Below are 17,058 nucleotides of genomic sequence, written 5' to 3'. Positions count from 1 at the left end.
TGGGATAACGTTAACTAGGTTTGTGTTAAACCGTGCCTTTAAACGTGGCAGTCTCTCCGAGCTCTGTGTCTGCAGCCCCTGTTAAGTCCCTTTCATCATCAGTTACAGAGAACATAGTACCCATGAAAACATGTCAGTTTGTTTACAGTTCACTCCAAGTGGAAGGATGGAAAAACGGTCTGTTGTATGTAATTGTGGGATGCATGTTTGAAGAGGCTGCGTACTGTTAGCTGGCAGCCATATGCTGGCAAGCAGCGTCTTCTTTTACTTATGTTTTCTGTCCTCTGTTATGTAGCCAAGCTTGGTTTACTCAGCGCCACTATTAATGTGGTGTTGTCTTGTTGTTTTCTTTCCTTCTCTTCTCTCTCTTTCTCGCTCGCTCTCTCTCCTGTCTCTCTCTTTTCAGTTTGAGGCTTGTTCTTGTGCTTAGTCGCTTGGAGACACGAAACCGAACCCCCCCCCCCCACATCTTTTCCTTAAATGTTTTTCATGAAGTTTCTCATGCTAGCGTTTACTAATTTTCCACTTCTCTCTCTGAGGTTTTCAGTCCAGACAATGCAGCTTGTCATTTAAAAGGCCGCACTTGGTCACAGGAAACTGTCAGTTTATTTTTTTCCTGTGTCGTTTGGTTTTGACAGTGGTGTTAGGCCTGTTCCGTGTGACCCTGGGGAGACGGGAAGCCTTGGAACACTGGTTGAGAGCAGAGGTGTCGTGCCCCCTCAGAATTATTATATAAACTCAGCAAAAAAAGAAACGTCCCTTTTTCAGGATCCTGTCTTTCAAAGATAATTAGTAAAAATCCAAATAACTTCACAGATCTTCATAGTAAAGGGGTAAACACTGTTTCCCATATGGGGGATACAATCTTCCCAGCTCTGCAGATTTTGCTGTGAAGAGACGGAATCATTGGACCATTTGTTTTGGTTCTGTCCATTTGTAGCTTGTTTTTGGACACTGGTCCAGGAATGGCTAAAGGATTGCAATATTTACCTGGAACTAACCTTGCAGATAGCATTACTGGGTGATCTGAAAAGCCATAGTCAATCAATCAATAATATAATAATACTTTTAGCAAAGCTGTTTATTTTTAACTCTCAATCTGTAGAAGCAATGAGAATAGAAAGGTTCAGAACTTTTGTAAAACATCACAGTACGGTTGAAATATATATGGCAAATAGAAATCCGATATGGATGGTGTTAAGAGATAGATGGGAGGTATTGAATAGAGTTGAAGGATGGGACTAATAACAAATAACAACAAATAATAACAAAGATAGCTAATAATGTAAGCATACTGTGTCCATAATAAGTATATAGGCTGTATGTTGGGAGCTTTTGGGAAAGAGCACAGTTAGAAAGATATGGCATATAGAAGCAAACCGGATGGACATCATGAAAACGATCGGAGAGGTTGAGAGTAGAAGTAGTTCAGGAGCAAAAAATAAATAAATAATAATAATAATAATAATAATGATATGTATGTATGTATGTATGTATGTATATGTATATATATATGTATATATATAATAGAATTATTGTAAAATTAACTGTGTCCATAAGGTGTAGATAGTAAGTATAGACCGGAAGTAGAGGCCTGGGAATTGTTGTTCACTAATTTACTCCAAGTAGGGAAAGGATGGTGGGGTTGAAAAGTAATAAAGGGGAGTATATATATAAAAAAATATATATATAAAAAAAAAAAAAAAAAAAAAAAAACATGGGGGGATTGGAAGTGATGCAGACAATTACATTGATAGAAGATACAATCTATCTGCAATATTAAGCTGATCCATTCCCAAAAAAATAAAAAAAAAAATAAAATAAAATAAAATACACTGTTTCCCATGCTTGTTCAATGAACCATAAACAATTAATGAACATGCACCTGTGGAACGGTCGTTAAGGCACTAACAGCTTACAGACGGTAGGCAATTAAGTTCACAGTTATGAAAACTTAGGACACTGAAGAGTCCTTTCTACTGACTCTGAAAAACACCAAAAGAAAGATGCCCAGGGTCCCTGCTCATCTGTGTGAACATGCCTTAGGCATGCTGCAAGGAGGCATGAGGACTGCAGATGTGGCCAGGGCAATAAATTATATATATATAGGGAGACAGGACGGACAGCTGATCGTCCTCGCAGTGGCAGACCACGTGTAACAACACTTGCACAGGATCGGTACATCCGAACATCACACCTGCGGGACAGGTACAGGATAGCAACAACAACTGCCCGAGTTACACCAGGAACGCACAATCCCTCCATCAGTGCTCAGACTGTCCGCAATAGGCTGAGAGAGGCTGGACTGAGGGCTTGTAGGCCTATTGTAAGGCAGGTCCTCACCAGACATCACCGGCAACAACAGCGCCTATGGGCACAAACCCACCGTCGCTGGCCCAGACAGGACTGGCAAAAAGTGCTCTTCACTGACGAGTCGCGGTTTTGTCTCACCAGAGGTGATGGTCAGATTTGCGTTTATCGTCAAAGGAATGAGCGTTACACTGAGGCCTGTACTCTGGAGTGGGATCAATTTGGAGGTGGAGGGTCCGTCGTGGTCTGGGGCGGTGTGTCACAGCATCATCGGACTGAGCTTGTTGTCATTGCAGGCAATCTCAACGCTGTGCGTTACAGGGAAGACATCCTCCTCCCTCATGTGGTACCATTGAGCACGTCTGGGAGCTGTTGGATCGGAGGGTGAGGGCTAGGGCCATTCCCCCCCAGAAATGTCCGGGAACTTGCAGGTGCCTTGGTGGAAGAGTGGGGTAACATCTCACAGCAAGGACTGGCAAATCTGGTGCAGTCTATGAGGAGGAGATGTAGTACTGCAGTACTTAATGCAGCTGGTGGCCACACCAGATACTGACTGTTACTTTCTATTTTGACCCCCCCCTCCCTTTGTTCAGGGACACGTTATTCAATTTCTGTTAGTCACATGTCTGTGGAACTTATTCAGTTTATGTCTGTTGTTGAATCTTGTTATGTTCATACAAATATTTACAGATGTTACGTTTGCTGAAAATAAACGCAGTTGACAGTGAGAGGACGTTTCTTTTTTTTTGCTGAGTTTATATAATTTTTGTAATACTACTAGCCACCTAGCTATTTTATGACGTTGGCTTTGAGCCACCAGAGTAGTTTCCAGGAAAACTCAAATTACAGGCAGCTTTGGGTTTCCATCAATCAGATTTTCAATCCATTCTCTTCTCTAATTATAGGCAAAAGGCAGTTAGTGGCCCCGTGGTATGGCCTTCTTCAGAATGTTCTGGTCTGGTGCTGGCTAGAGCTCAGCATTAACTGGGCAACCACTCACAACCATAACACACCGCTCATTCCCCTTTGTGCCCAGACTGGTTGGGAATGTAGTGAGTTTTCCAGACCATTTTCTAGGCTACTGACCATAGTGATTCCTCTATTGACACTTCTTCTATCTTGATATTTGGACTCTTCTTATCGGAGGATCAATGGCGGTACACAATTGCTACTTTTGGTAATGTTCCGTGGTCAAAGTCTGTTTGAAACTAACATCATGGTGTGTCCAGTCTGTCCTGTCCACGTCTCTGGATTGTGTGTTTGTCAAATGCTATTTTGAGTCCAGTTGAGTGGCAGTGTGAATGGTGTCCAATAGGAGCTATGTCAGAGGGTCAGGTTTAGTCCTTTCATCTGCGTGACTCATTACTTCTCCCCCGAGCGCTGTTGTGGGTATGCTCAGTGGAGCCAGAGTGTGGAGAAGGGACTGTTGGGCAATGTTCCCTCTTAATTGTTTTCGGCACTGAGCAAATTTCAGGTCTGCTGAGTGCAAACTTGAACGTTGTGAAAATTCTGTGCAACTTCCAGCACGCGTTTCCTGTGAACACTGAGGCTGTACCCGCTTTAAGTTACAGTTTTAACAGTGGCCAAGTAGGCTACTGTGGCTATTTGATTATAATGTAGGACTACCAGAGTGGCCTACCATCAAAAACAATGGAGACAGTACATCCCATAACATTTTAACATGGAAATAGCTGTTCTATCATTCAGCCTACAGTAGCAGCCAATGTGTGGTGTTCAATGTAGGCCTACATTCCATGAGACTTTTGAAAAAAAACATGTAGGGCTTGACATTAACTGGTTTATCCACTTGTCCTTCAGACAAGGAGGTGACTGAAAATGTTGTTGTGGTGTTTGATGTAAGAAACCAGACAAATTATGCTACCCACTGCCTATTGGCTACTTAGCTTATTCAAGCCTGTCTCAAAATACAACACTGCCCCTTTAAGACAAAGAAAAGGTATTCACCTGACTAGCTTTTCAAAGATGTCTAGAAATGTACACGTGTTGTGCTCTTGTAGGAAGCAATCACTCCCCTATTGCTGACTACAAATGATCTATAACTGGGCTAATAACTCACTAACTAGCAAAGGATATGAACTAAAAGTACACACATGGCTACATGCAGCTCTCCCTTTGATCTCAAAACAAGCATATCTACTCAGGACTACAGCTGTAAACACAGTCCAGTTCAGAGTAAATGGCACAGATCCATAAATAGCAGTGGTCTATTTGCATATAGGCCTACCACAGCCCTGATTGGTTATGCCACACCGGTCTGTGTAGAGTACGGCTGAATACAATCCTACTCCGATGTGTTCTGCCTACAACAAAATATCTTGCATAGTTTGTTTTGTTTCGGTATGTTGCATTGAAAGTGGCTAATATTGAGTTGATTCGATCCCAATTGCCACAGTAAAGGGCAAAGTTGATAGTGTTAACTAACAGGGAAAAACTCTAGAAAGTGAAGTTCAATCTCGTGCTTCTCTCTGTGGGCTGATATTTGTTCTGCGCTCTGGGCGGCAGTCCCTGGGGAACATTGCTGTTGGGTAATGGGCACAGATTTACACAGTATCGCCACAGCACAGTGATTAATTGAACAGTGTCCTGCAAAGGAGAGCGTCTGTGTAAAATGGCCGCCCCCTGATTCGAACTATGGCACTGCTAGCTCAAACGTTTGCTGTGAATAAATTGTGGCAACCTTTGATCTGGAGGCGAGCTCGTTAAAAGTATGTAACCTACATTTATAATGTTTTGACATGCACAGGGAGGCATGCCAACACGGACATACTCCAGATTTAAGCATGGTGTTCCAGCTCCCTGGTTTTGGTTCAAAGGTGTACTTTAGGCAATGCAGCTAAAGCCAATTGGCACACTGTGTCAATACACCCTAAATAATGCCATAAGGCCAACAACTTATGAGTAGTAGTGTGAAATTGTTTTGGTTTTATTTACGAGAAGTCCTGCTCATTTGTTTGTTAATAACTTGACTCTTAAACATGTTGAGAAATCCGTCTTTTTCTGGCGTTTGTTTCAGAAAAGGGAACATTATCAAGCCTTTTGATCTGCATCAAAGTGGCAAATGCTGTTTGGGGATGTCGAGATCACAAGAGGATGTTTAGAGTAATCTTCTTTGAATTGCCTCAACTTTAAGTCTTCACTGCCTGCTTGTTGACATAGTTGGGATTATAGCTCCTAACCTGAAAGGCTGCTTAGAGAGAGAGGTCCATCTAAACATAGCGTAAAATTAGTTAAACTGTGTCGACACCAACAGGGTTAAGTTGAAAGGTCATGAGTGATTGATCGAAGATGGACTTTGCTCCACTCAGCTCAACGGCACGCTACTTCTGCGCCATTGGAGAGATTGAGGAAGGTGTCTCTCTTCAGTCATGAGTGTAGGCGTGTCGAATACTGTCCTCAATGAAAAAAAAAAAAAGGTTACCGTCATTGTGTTAGCATTCAGGTAGTAATGTGAATAGATTACGTCATTGTGTTAGCATTCAGGTAGTAATGTGAATAGATTACGTCATTGTGTTAGCATTCAGGTAGTAATGTGAATAGATTACCGTCATTGTGTTAGCATTCAGGTAGTAATGTGAATAGATTACCATCATTGTGTTAGCATTCAGTTAGTAATGTGAATAGATTACGTCATTGTGTTAGCATTCAGGTAGTAATGTGAATATATTACCGTCATTGTGTTAGCATTCAGGTAGTAATGTGAATAGATTACGTCATTGTGTTAGCATTCAGGTAGTAATGTGAATAGATTACTGTCATTGTGTTAGCATTCAGGTAGTAATGTGAATAGATTACTGTCATTGTGTTAGCATTCAGGTAGTAATGTGAATAGATTACGTCATTGTGTTAGCATTCAGGTAGTAATGTGAATAGATTACTGTCATTGTGTTAGCATTCGGGTAGTAATGTGAATAGATTACGTCATTGTGTTAGCATTCAGGTAGTAATGTGAATCGATTACTGTCATTGTGTTAGCATTCAGGTAGTAATGTGAATAGATTACGTCATTGTGTTAGCATTCAGGTAGTAATGTGAATAGATTACTGTCATTGTGTTAGCATTCAGGTAGTAATGTGAATAGATTACCGTCATTGTGTTAGCATTCAGGTAGTAATGTGAATAGATTACGTCATTGTGTTAGCATTCAGGTAGGAATGTGAATAGATTACGTCATTGTGTTAGCATTCAGGTAGTAATGTGAATAGATTACGTCATTGTGTTGGCATTCAGGTAGTAATGTGAATAGATTACTGTCATTGTGTTAGCATTCGGGTAGTAATGTGAATAGATTACGTCATTGTGTTAGCATTCAGGTAGTAATGTGAATAGATTACCGTCATTGTGTTAGCATTCAGGTAGTAATGTGAATATATACCGTCATTGTGTTAGCATTCAGGTAGTAATGTGAATAGATTACGTCATTGTGTTAGCATTCAGGTAGTAATGTGAATAGATTATGTCATTGTGTTTGCATTCAGGTAGTAATGTGAATAGATTACCGTCATTGTGTTAGCATTCAGGTAGTAATGTGAATAGATTACCGTCATTGGGTTAGCATTCAGGTAGTAATGTGAATAGATTACCGTCATTGTGTTAGCATTCAGGTAGTAATGTTCCCCAGGCACGTTGTCACATATTCATGTCAAATAAAATTGTATTTGTCACATGCGCGAAATACAACAGGTGTAGACTTTAATGTGAAATGCTTACTTACGAGCCCTTTCACAACAATGCAGAGTTAACAAAAAATAAAATGAAAATGTAATAGTAACACATTAAATAACAATAACAGGCGTTTTATTACCTGGGTCAGTTAATGGCAGGGTCAGAGAAGGGGGAGGTCACTGCACGGTTAAAGGTGAGCGTGTGGCTCTGTAGAAGTCTCTCCAGCTGGGCTTGTTTTTCAGTGCTAACAGGATATGTCAGCATGGGTAGATGATTAATTTGAGCCTGTAAAAAACATGGAGAATGCCTCCAATCAGTTCAAATTAGCCTAGAGGCCAGTGGACTAAAACAAATGCGCTCTCAAAGAAATTATGGAGGGCTTTCACTTAATTCCCCATTCTTGTGATTCATTTTTATGCCTTATTTAGTTTCTAAGGCTAAATGTTGAAGCAGGCTCTTTTGTAAAATCTCAATTGGTTACGTTAATCTATGGTGTAGTTTACAGACCTCCAAGTCTGCTTCTAAACGGTTCAGCTTCGTTTTCCTCCATGGCTCTCTCTACATTTTCTGCTTCTCTCCCCTGTCATTATGATGTGGGGTGAGTGGGGGTGGGGGGGGGGACTTGTGTGGCAGACCTATTTTCCACAGTGGTGGGGCCCTGTCCTGTGGTTACCGGAGACTCTTGACACGGCCTGAACTCTGCTCCCTAACCCCTACCTGACTCCAACCTCCCCAGCAGGGACGGGTCACCACCTCCCAGCGTGTCCCATTCAGAGGGATGTTGGGAAGGTGACAGCAAACACCCGGGGGCCTCAGGGATCTGGTCCTGAATCTGAAACACTTACTCTGCTGCGGAAAGGAGGGCGTGGGGGTGCGGAGGAATGTTCTGTGAACTCAATGGAATTTAAGCTGTAACACACTCCCCTGCCAAAACCTAATTTCGTGTTTCTGTGGGATTCCATTCCTATTATACCAGTTGCCAGCTTTTCCATACCTCTTTTCCATACCTCTTTTCCATACCTCTTTTCCAATACCTCTTTTCCATATCTCTTTTCCATACCTCTTTTCCATACCTCTTTTCCATACCTCTTTTCCATATCTCTTTTCCATACCTCTTTTCCATACCTCTTTTCTTCTCTTCCCCTTGTTTTTTGAGTGATTGTTTTCCTAAGGGAGCATTGATTCTCCTCTTTGCCAGTGTGCAAGTGGATATGGTTGTTTGATGCTTTCCAGACCACTGGATTGGGGGGACCCCTAAGATGATGCCCATGGGCTCAGCAGACCGAGGGCCTGGTCTTTTGCAGCCAGCAAACCGTCATGAGCAGGGAAGGGCATTACCCCTAAAAAGCCTTATAAAGTAAAGGGCTGTTCAGTCTTTTCCGTTTTGGTAGGGCCTATTTAGCTTAGTGACGCTTCATATTGATTTAAAGACAATCCCTAAACATTTACTAACTGAATAACGATGTGGTTGTATTGGAACCTAGGCCTATTAACGGCTAAAATGACGGGAAAGCATGATTTCACTTTTCATCAATCTCATGCGTTTGACCTAATAGGCCCAACATTCCCACAGCAGCTTTTGTAACATGGCACACTGCCACCATTTTGATTTTCAATACTTAAATCACGAAAAGCCTTTAAATTGTTTATTTTTGGGATTCAACTTTGAGTCATTGGACAGACCCAATCCTTTTACAGCCTCAGAGTCCCAGTTGCAGGGTGTGGACAAATCACATGGTGCGTGTGTGCAGGCTTGGTGAAGTGAAAACTTTGCTGAGAAAAATGACCACTGAACCACTAATAGTGCACTTGAGCCCACAAAAGGAGAAACACTGCCAGTAATAATGGATGTTTTTCTTGTAGGATTCAGCTGGAGCTTCCACTGAGGTTATGCATCCATTTAGATTCCTGCTTCCATTTCCCCCCGGCTAGAGACTGGTCCTCCTCCCTGCTCTTTTGCAAGGCTGAAGTCTGTAGGCATAGGGTGGATTTATGTTTAAAGTCTCTCCCTTCAGTCGTAAGCATCTTTGGTTTGGAATGATCTGAAGCTGGGGTATGTAAGCATGCTTTTAGTCGACGGTTGGAAGAATTCCTCTGACCAATGCCATTTTTCAGTCCACTTTCTTCTTTATGGAGCCTACGCTTTGGGAATAAGCCTTTAGTTTATGTTAATGTTTCGCTTGTGTTTACGTACATGCGTTGCCTTGCTAGCTGATAACAGGTAGCTGAGCGTGACACCCTGACTGTAATCCAGGAGGACAGGTGGCTGAGCGTGACACCCTGACTGTAATCCAGGAGGATAGGTGGCTGAGCGTGACACCCTGACTGTAATCCAGGAGGATAGGTAGCTGAGCGTGACACCCTGACTGTAATCCAGGAGGATAGGTGGCTGAGCGTGACACCCTGACTGTAATCCAGGAGGATAGGTGGCTGAGCGTGACACCCTGACTGTAATCCAGGAGGATAGGTGGCTGAGCGTGACACCCTGACTGTAATCCAGGAGGATAGGTGGCTGAGCGTGACACCCTGACTGTAATCCAGGAGGACATGTGGCTGAGCGTGACACCCTGACTGTAATCCAGGAGGATAGGTAGCTGAGCGTGACACCCTGACTGTAATCCAGGAGGATAGGTGGCTGAGCGTGACACCCTGACTGTAATCCAGGAGGATAGGTGGCTGAGCGTGACACCCTGACTGTAATCCAGGAGGATAGGTGGCTGAGCGTGACACCCTGACTGTAATCCAGGAGGACAGGTAGCTGAGCGTGACACCCTGACTGTAATCCAGGAGGATAGGTGGCTGAGCGTGACACCCTGACTGTAATCCAGGAGGACATGTGGCTGAGTGCGACACCCTGACTGTAATCCAGGAGGACAGGTGCCGGAGTGCGACACCCTGACTGTAATCCAGGAGGACAGGAGGCTGAGCATGACACCCTGACTGTAATCCAGGAGGATAGGTGGCTGAGCATGACACCCTGACTGTAATCCAGGAGGACAGGTGTCGGAGTGCGACAACCTGACTGTAATCCAGGAGGACAGGTGCCGGAGTGCGACACCCTGACTGTAATCCAGGAGGACAGGTAGCTGAGCGTGACGCCCTGACTGTAATCCAGGAGGACAGGTAGCTGAGCGTGACACCCTGACTGTAATCCAGGAGGACAGGTAGCTGAGCGTGACACCCTGACTGTAATCCAGGAGGACAGGTAGCTGAGAGTGACACCCTGACTGTAATCCAGGAGGACAGGTAGCTGAGCGTGATACCCTGACTGTAATCCAGGAGGACAGGTGTCTGAGCGTGACACCCTGACTGTAATCCAGGAGGATAGGTGCTGAGCGTGACACCCTGACTGTAATCCAGGAGGACAGGTGGCTGAGCGCGACACATTGACTGTAATCCAGGAGGATAGGTGGCTGAGCGTGACACCCTGACTGTAATCCAGGAGGACAGGTGGCTGAGCGCGACACATTGACTGTAATCCAGGAGGATAGGTGGCTGAGCGTGACACCCTGACTGTAATCCAAGAGGACAGGTGGCTGAGCGCGACACATTGACTGTAATCCAGGAGGATAGGTGGCTGAGCGTGACACCCTGACTGTAATCCAGGAGGGCATGTCTGAGCGTGACACCCTGACTGTAATCCAGGAGGACAGGTAGCTGAGCGTGACACCCTGACTGTAATCTAGGAGGACAGGTGGCTGAGCGCGAAACCCTGACTGTAATCCAGGAGGACAGGTGGCTGAGCGTGACACCCTGACTGTAATCCAGGAGGACAGGTGCTGAGCGTGACACCCTGACTGTAATCCAGGAGGACAGGTGGCTGAGCGTGACACCCTGACTGTAATCCAGGAGGACAGGTAGCTGAGCGTGACACCCTGACTGTAATCCAGGAGGACAGGTGGCTGAGCGTGACACCCTGACTGTAATCCAGGAGGACAGGTAGCTGAGCGTGACACCCTGACTGTAATCCAGGAGGACAGGTAGCTGAGCGTGACACCCTGACTGTAATCCAGGAGGATAGGTGGCTGAGCGTGACACCCTGACTGTAATCCAGGAGGACAGGTGGCTGAGCGTGACACCCTGACTGTAATCCAGGAGGACAGGTAGCTGAGCGTGACACCCTGACTGTAATCCAGGAGGACAGGTGCCGGAGTGCGACACCCTGACTGTAATCCAGGAGGACAGGTGTCTGAGCGCGACACCCTGACTGTAATCCAGGAGGACAGGTAGCTGAGCGTGACACCCTGACTGTAATCCAGGAGGACAGGTGTCTGAGCGTGACACCCTGACTGTAATCCAGGAGGACAGGTGTCTGATACGTGACACCCTGACTGTAATCCAGGAGGACAGGTGTCTGAGCGCGACACCCTGACTGTAATCCAGGAGGACAGGTAGCTGAGCGCGACACCCTGACTGTAATCCCCCAGTAATCCTTTGAGGTCATGGGCTCACTCACTTCTCCCCAGCCTAAGTAAACAAGGAGATCGATATGACTAAGGTTTAACATGGCTTTACAGAGAGCACAGCCGTAAAATTCTGAAGGGCAACAGGAAAATGTGGAAGTTTTGGTTTGAGCAATTCACCATGTGATGCTTTAGGCTTTATAAAGGGGGGAGAGGTTGAAGTCTTGCCTCATGCCAGAGTATAAAATGTAGATTAATCTCTGGCAGAATTAACTCTTCCCTATAGCCCTACAGGGTGTGGGGTAATGAGTCACCTCGCCAGGCCCCGGAATGAGAGTGTGACTCCGCAGAGCCTTTGCAAACAGTGTGGCCGGTATAATTTTTAGTAGCCAGACTGTAAATCCAGGGAGCTGCAGTCGCAACCAGCATGGAGATAGAGCGAGTGAGAGAGAGATATTGAATTTAGCATCAGAGGACAACCACTGAGTGAGTGATCACACAACCACAGGAGTTTTTCTCAGACTGGAGGATTTGGCTTTGACTGATAGAGCGGTGCTCTCTGGGATGCTAATCATAGTCGAGTTCTTCTTGTGCTGTCTGCCTGCCAGCCTTGCTGCAACAACATTCGCAACTGGCACGTTTACAGTAGCGGCATAGCAATAATCAGTATCTCAATTCTGAAAAGACAAGACTATCTCAATGCTTTTCTTAATTTAAGTCCCCTGATAAAGTGGTTGTTTGGGGCGCTCAATCAATGCATGATCATTGGCTATATGATGCTCTCCTCAGTCATCTCCAGCGCCATGTCTGATATTCTCCAAGGGCTTAATGATATCCCTGACAATAAGGGCCTTTAAGAGGTGGTCCCAGAGCTCCCCGGGCTGCCGACGGCACAAGCTGCTGGTGCTGGCTGCCACTCCAATTAAAGGCCCCACTTCTCTTAGGTCAATTCATCAGGGAGCTTGTTGCTTACTGCCAAAACACACAGCGAGAGACACAATACCAACAAATGTTCCTGTGTGGCTCAGTTGGTAGAGCATGGCGCTTGCAACGGCAGGGTTGTGGGTTCGATTCCCACGGGGGACCAGTACGAAAATGTCTGCACTCACTACTGTAAGTCGCTCTGGATAAGAGTGTCTGCAAAATTACTAAAATGTAAAAAAAATATATATATACAGTTGGGAGAACAAGTATTTGATACACTGCTGATTTTGCAGGTTTTCCTACTTACAAAGCATGTAGAGGTCTGTAATTTTTATCATAGGTACACTTCAACTGCGAGAGACGGAATCTAAAACAAAAATCCAGAAAATCACATTGTATGATTTTTAAGTAATTAATTTGCATTTTATTGCATGACATAAGGATTTGATCACCTACCAACCAGTAAGAATTCCGGCTCTCACAGACCTGTTAGTTTTTATTTAAGAAGCCCTCCTGTTCTCCACTCTTTACCTGTATTAACTGCACCTGTTTGAACTCGTTACCTGTATAAAAGACACCTGTCCACACACTCAATCAAACAGACTCCAACCTCTCCACAATGGCCAAGACCAGAGAGCTGTGTAAGGACATCAGGGATAAAATTGTAGACCTGCACAAGGCTGGGATGGGCTACAGGACAATAGGCAAGCAGCTTGGTGAGAAGGCAACAACTGTTGGCGCAATTATTAGAAAATGGAAGAAGTTCAAGATGACGGTCAATCACCCTCGGTCTGGGGCTCCATGCAAGATCTCACCTCGTGGGGCATCAATGATCATGAGGAAGGTGAGGGATCAGCCCAGAACTACATGGCAGGACCTGGTCAATGACCTGAAGAGAGCTGTGACCACAGTCTCAAAGAAAACCATTAGTACCACACTACGCCGTCATGGATTAAAATCCTGCAGCGCACGCAAGGTCCCCCTGCTCAAGCCAGCGCATGTCCAGGCCCGTCTGAAGTTTGACAATGACCATCTAGATGATCCAGAGGAGGAATGGGAGAAGGTCATGTGGTCTGAGACAAAAATAGAGCTTTTTGGTCTAAACTCCACTCGCCGTGTTTGGAGGAAGAAGAAGGATGGTTACAACCCCAAGAACACCATCCCAACCGTGAAGCATGGAGGTGGAAACATCATTCTTTGGGGATGCTTTTCTGCAAAGGGGACAGGACGACTGCACCGTATTGAGGGGAGGATGTATCGCCAGATCTTGGCCAACAACCTCCTTCCCTCAGTAAGAGCATTGAAGATGGGTCGTGGCTGGGTCTTCCAGCATAACAACGACCCGATACACACAGCCAGGGCAACTAAGGAGTGGCTCCGTAAGAAGCATCTCAAGGTCCTGGAGTGGCCTAGCCAGTCTCCAGACCTGAACCCAATAGAAAATCTTTGGAGGGAGCTGAAAGTCTGTATTGCCCAGCGACAGCCCCGAAACCTGAAGGATCTGGAGAAGGTCTGTATGGAGGAGTGGGCCAAAATCCCTGCTGCAGTGTGTGCAAACCTGGTCAAGACCTACAGGAAACGTATGATCTCTGTAATTGCAAACAAAGGTTTCTGTACCAAATATTAAGTTCTGCTTTTCTGATGTATCAAATACTTATGTCATGCAATAAAATGCAAATGAATTACTTAAAAATCATACAATGTGATTTTCTGGATTTTTGTTTTAGATTCCGTCTCTCACAGTTCAAGTGTACCTATGATAAAAATTACAGACCTCTACATGCTTTGTAAGTAGGAAAACCTGCAAAATCGGCAGTGTATCTGTTTGTTCTCCCCACTGTATATATAATACAATATATAAAAAGTAATTTTGTGGCCGTCCTCGGCTACACCCCTCTTCATAGTTCCTACAACTCCCCTTTCTCAAAATGGAGTCTCTTTGCTGAGTGGGCTGCCTGTGAGAGTCAAAGAAGCCAGAGAAGGGGTTGTGTAAATACCTTGTTATCCACCACCTGTGTGTGGAAGTCATTAACGGTGGTTTTATCGCCGATACGCACGCGTATCGTCACCACCTCTGCAGTGGCGGCGTCTCAAACATCCACACTTTAGTGTGAAGTGCTCTTTTCACCGTACAGCTTTTCTGTCATTCAGATAATGGATTATATTTACAAAGCTCTTTTTCATTTCAATGCTTTAAGACGCTTCAAATTGTGTGAAGTTAGTGTTTCCCTCCTCAATTGTTGTATTTTTGTTTTACCGTACACAGCAAGACGGTTAGGTTTTTACTAAAATGAATTAGGCTAGCCAGTCAGTAAGCAACGCCGTCATGGGGGTTTGTTTATATCCTAATGAGGGTATGATGTAGGGTCGAGCTCATCAGTACTCTCATACTTAAAGCACATCTGTAGTTCTGTAAAGAAGGCCTGACGTCATGACAACACACTGTAGCCTACAAGCCACAATCCAAACATACAAGTCAACCTTCACTTAGTCGCTTTAGCCTCTTGGATACCAGCAGCATTAAACAACACCTAAATAACAGGTGTGCTCTGAAAAGTTGACAACGGAAGCAATGGTGTCACAGGTTTGTCTACGATAAGGGCGTACATTCTTGAGAAAGGAGTGTTGCAGACATTGGCTGTGGTGCAGTTTCTCTGTTTCCATTCATAACAGCTGTGTGTTTTACTAGGGGTCTGGTTGACTGACAGCACCGTGTTCTACTAGCTCCAGGACGGATGATGTGTTTGTTCAGAGGCTGTTGCCCCCTGGGAAAGTGGTAGGAACTAAATGCCAGCCCTCTCTCTGCAGCGTTGAGGGAGGACATCTGCTGATTGGTCTGGACTTCCTCGTTGATTAGCCCTGTGTTTCAGCGGCCCCATCAGCTCCTCTTCGGACTTCACAGCTTAAGTGCCTCTGGAATCCCTCACAGCGTGACCTTCGCCTGGTTCTCCTTCACAGCGTGACCTTCGCCTGGTTCTCCTTCACAGCGTGACCTTCGCCTGGTTCTCCCTCACAGCGTGACCTTCGCCTGGTTCTCCCTCACAGTGTGACCTTCGCCTGGTTCTCCTTCACAGCGTGACCTTCGCCTGGTTCTCCTTCACAGCGTGACCTTCGCCTGGTTCTCCCTCACAGCGTGACCTTCGCCTGGTTCTCCCTCACAGCGTGACCTTCGCCTGGTTCTCCTTCACAGCGTGACCTTCGCCTGGTTCTCCCTCACAGCGTGACCTTCGCCTGGTTCTCCCTCACAGCGTGACCTTCGCCTGGTTCTCCTTCACAGCGTGACCTTCGCCTGGTTCTCCTTCACAGCGTGACCTTCGCCTGGTTCTCCCTCACAGCGTGACCTTCGCCTGGTTCTCCCTCACAGCGTGACCTTCGCCTGGTTCTCCCTCACAGCGTGACCTTCGCCTGGTTCTCCCTCACAGCGTGACCTTCGCCTGGTTCTCCTTCACAGCGTGACCTTCGCCTGGTTCTCCCTCACAGCGTGACCTTCGCCTGGTTCTCCTTCACAGCGTGACCTTCGCCTGGTTCTCCCCTCACAGCGTGACCTTCGCCTGGTTCTCCCTCACAGCGTGACCTCCGCCTGGTTCTCCCTCACAGCGTGACCTCCGCCTGGTTCTCCCTCACAGCGTGACCTTCGCCTGGTTCTCCCTCACAGCGTGACCTTCGCCTGGTTCTCCCTCACAGCGTGACCTTCGCCTGGTTCTCCCTCACAGCGTGACCTTCGCCTGGTTCTCCCTCACAGCGTGACCTTCGCCTGGTTCTCCCTCACAGCGTGACCTTCACCTGGTTCTCCCTCATAGCGTGACCTTCGCCTGGTTTCTCCCTCACAGCGTGACCTTTGCCTGGTTTCTCCCTCACAGCGTGACCTTCGCCTGGTTTTCCCTCACACAGTGACCTACGCCTGGTTACTCCCTCACAGCGTGACCTACGCCTGGTTTCTCCTACACAGCGTGACCTACGCCTGGTTTCTCCCTCACAGCGTGACCTTCGCCTGGTTTCTCCCTCACAGTACAATCATATATTCACCTTTCTCTCCAAGGCCCTAACACAGACAGGCTTTTCCCAAAGGCTTTACATTTTAAACCAGGTTGACTGAAGTGGATTGGTGAGTCTCTTCCATTCTACAGACACCACCTCATTCAACTGCCCCTCTGCATTGTAAGCCAACGCCAAGCAATTGCAACGTCTTAAACAATTCTCCCTAAAGTCTTAAACTGTAAACTAAATAAGTAAACTGTTGTTGAAATAGCAAGTATATGTTGCGTGTAGTTGTAGGGTAAATGTTGCCATATCCTGACCCCAATACCTTACATGTACATATTTCCTCTTACCTCACGGAATGGCAGCTACTGCTAAATAAATAGCAAAAACCTCAAGCATATTTATATAAAGTATTTCTATTGTTGACGTTTCGCACAATGTGTGGATTGATCTACTGCACTGTTTTCTTTGACGTTTGGTTTGGAAACGTAGGGCTGGAACTGATCTCTTTCTGCTGTTCTGCTATGCTTGCTTTTATTTTGCGGTAAAAGAGATCTCTTACTAAACGCTGCACTTTCACGTGTGGCAAGTCAATAAACACCACTAATTAGATTGTCAAATTGCTTCCGCGCGCAAGAATTAGCAATAATGGCTTAGGCTGCGGCGGGAAAAAATGGAAAAAAGGTGCTTTATTACAGCCGTAGCTTATGTTTGAATGATTTGGTGCACTTAAGCGTCCTCAGCCATGAATAATAAT

General features: G+C 45.6%; 1 protein-coding gene across 1 annotated transcript in view; it reads left to right on the top strand.

Annotated features, from left to right (window-relative positions):
- The window catches only part of LOC121540793 (zinc finger protein 609-like), a 149,544-nt gene that overhangs the window by 99,727 nt on the left and 32,759 nt on the right, over positions 1-17,058 (top strand). The window lies entirely within an intron of this gene.

The sequence above is a fragment of the Coregonus clupeaformis genome, chromosome 26 (genome assembly GCF_020615455.1).
Source record: "Coregonus clupeaformis isolate EN_2021a chromosome 26, ASM2061545v1, whole genome shotgun sequence".
Classification (NCBI taxonomy): Eukaryota; Metazoa; Chordata; class Actinopteri; order Salmoniformes; family Salmonidae; genus Coregonus; species Coregonus clupeaformis.
Note: the sequence above shows the minus strand (reverse complement) of the source record. Positions and strands in the feature narration are given on the sequence as shown.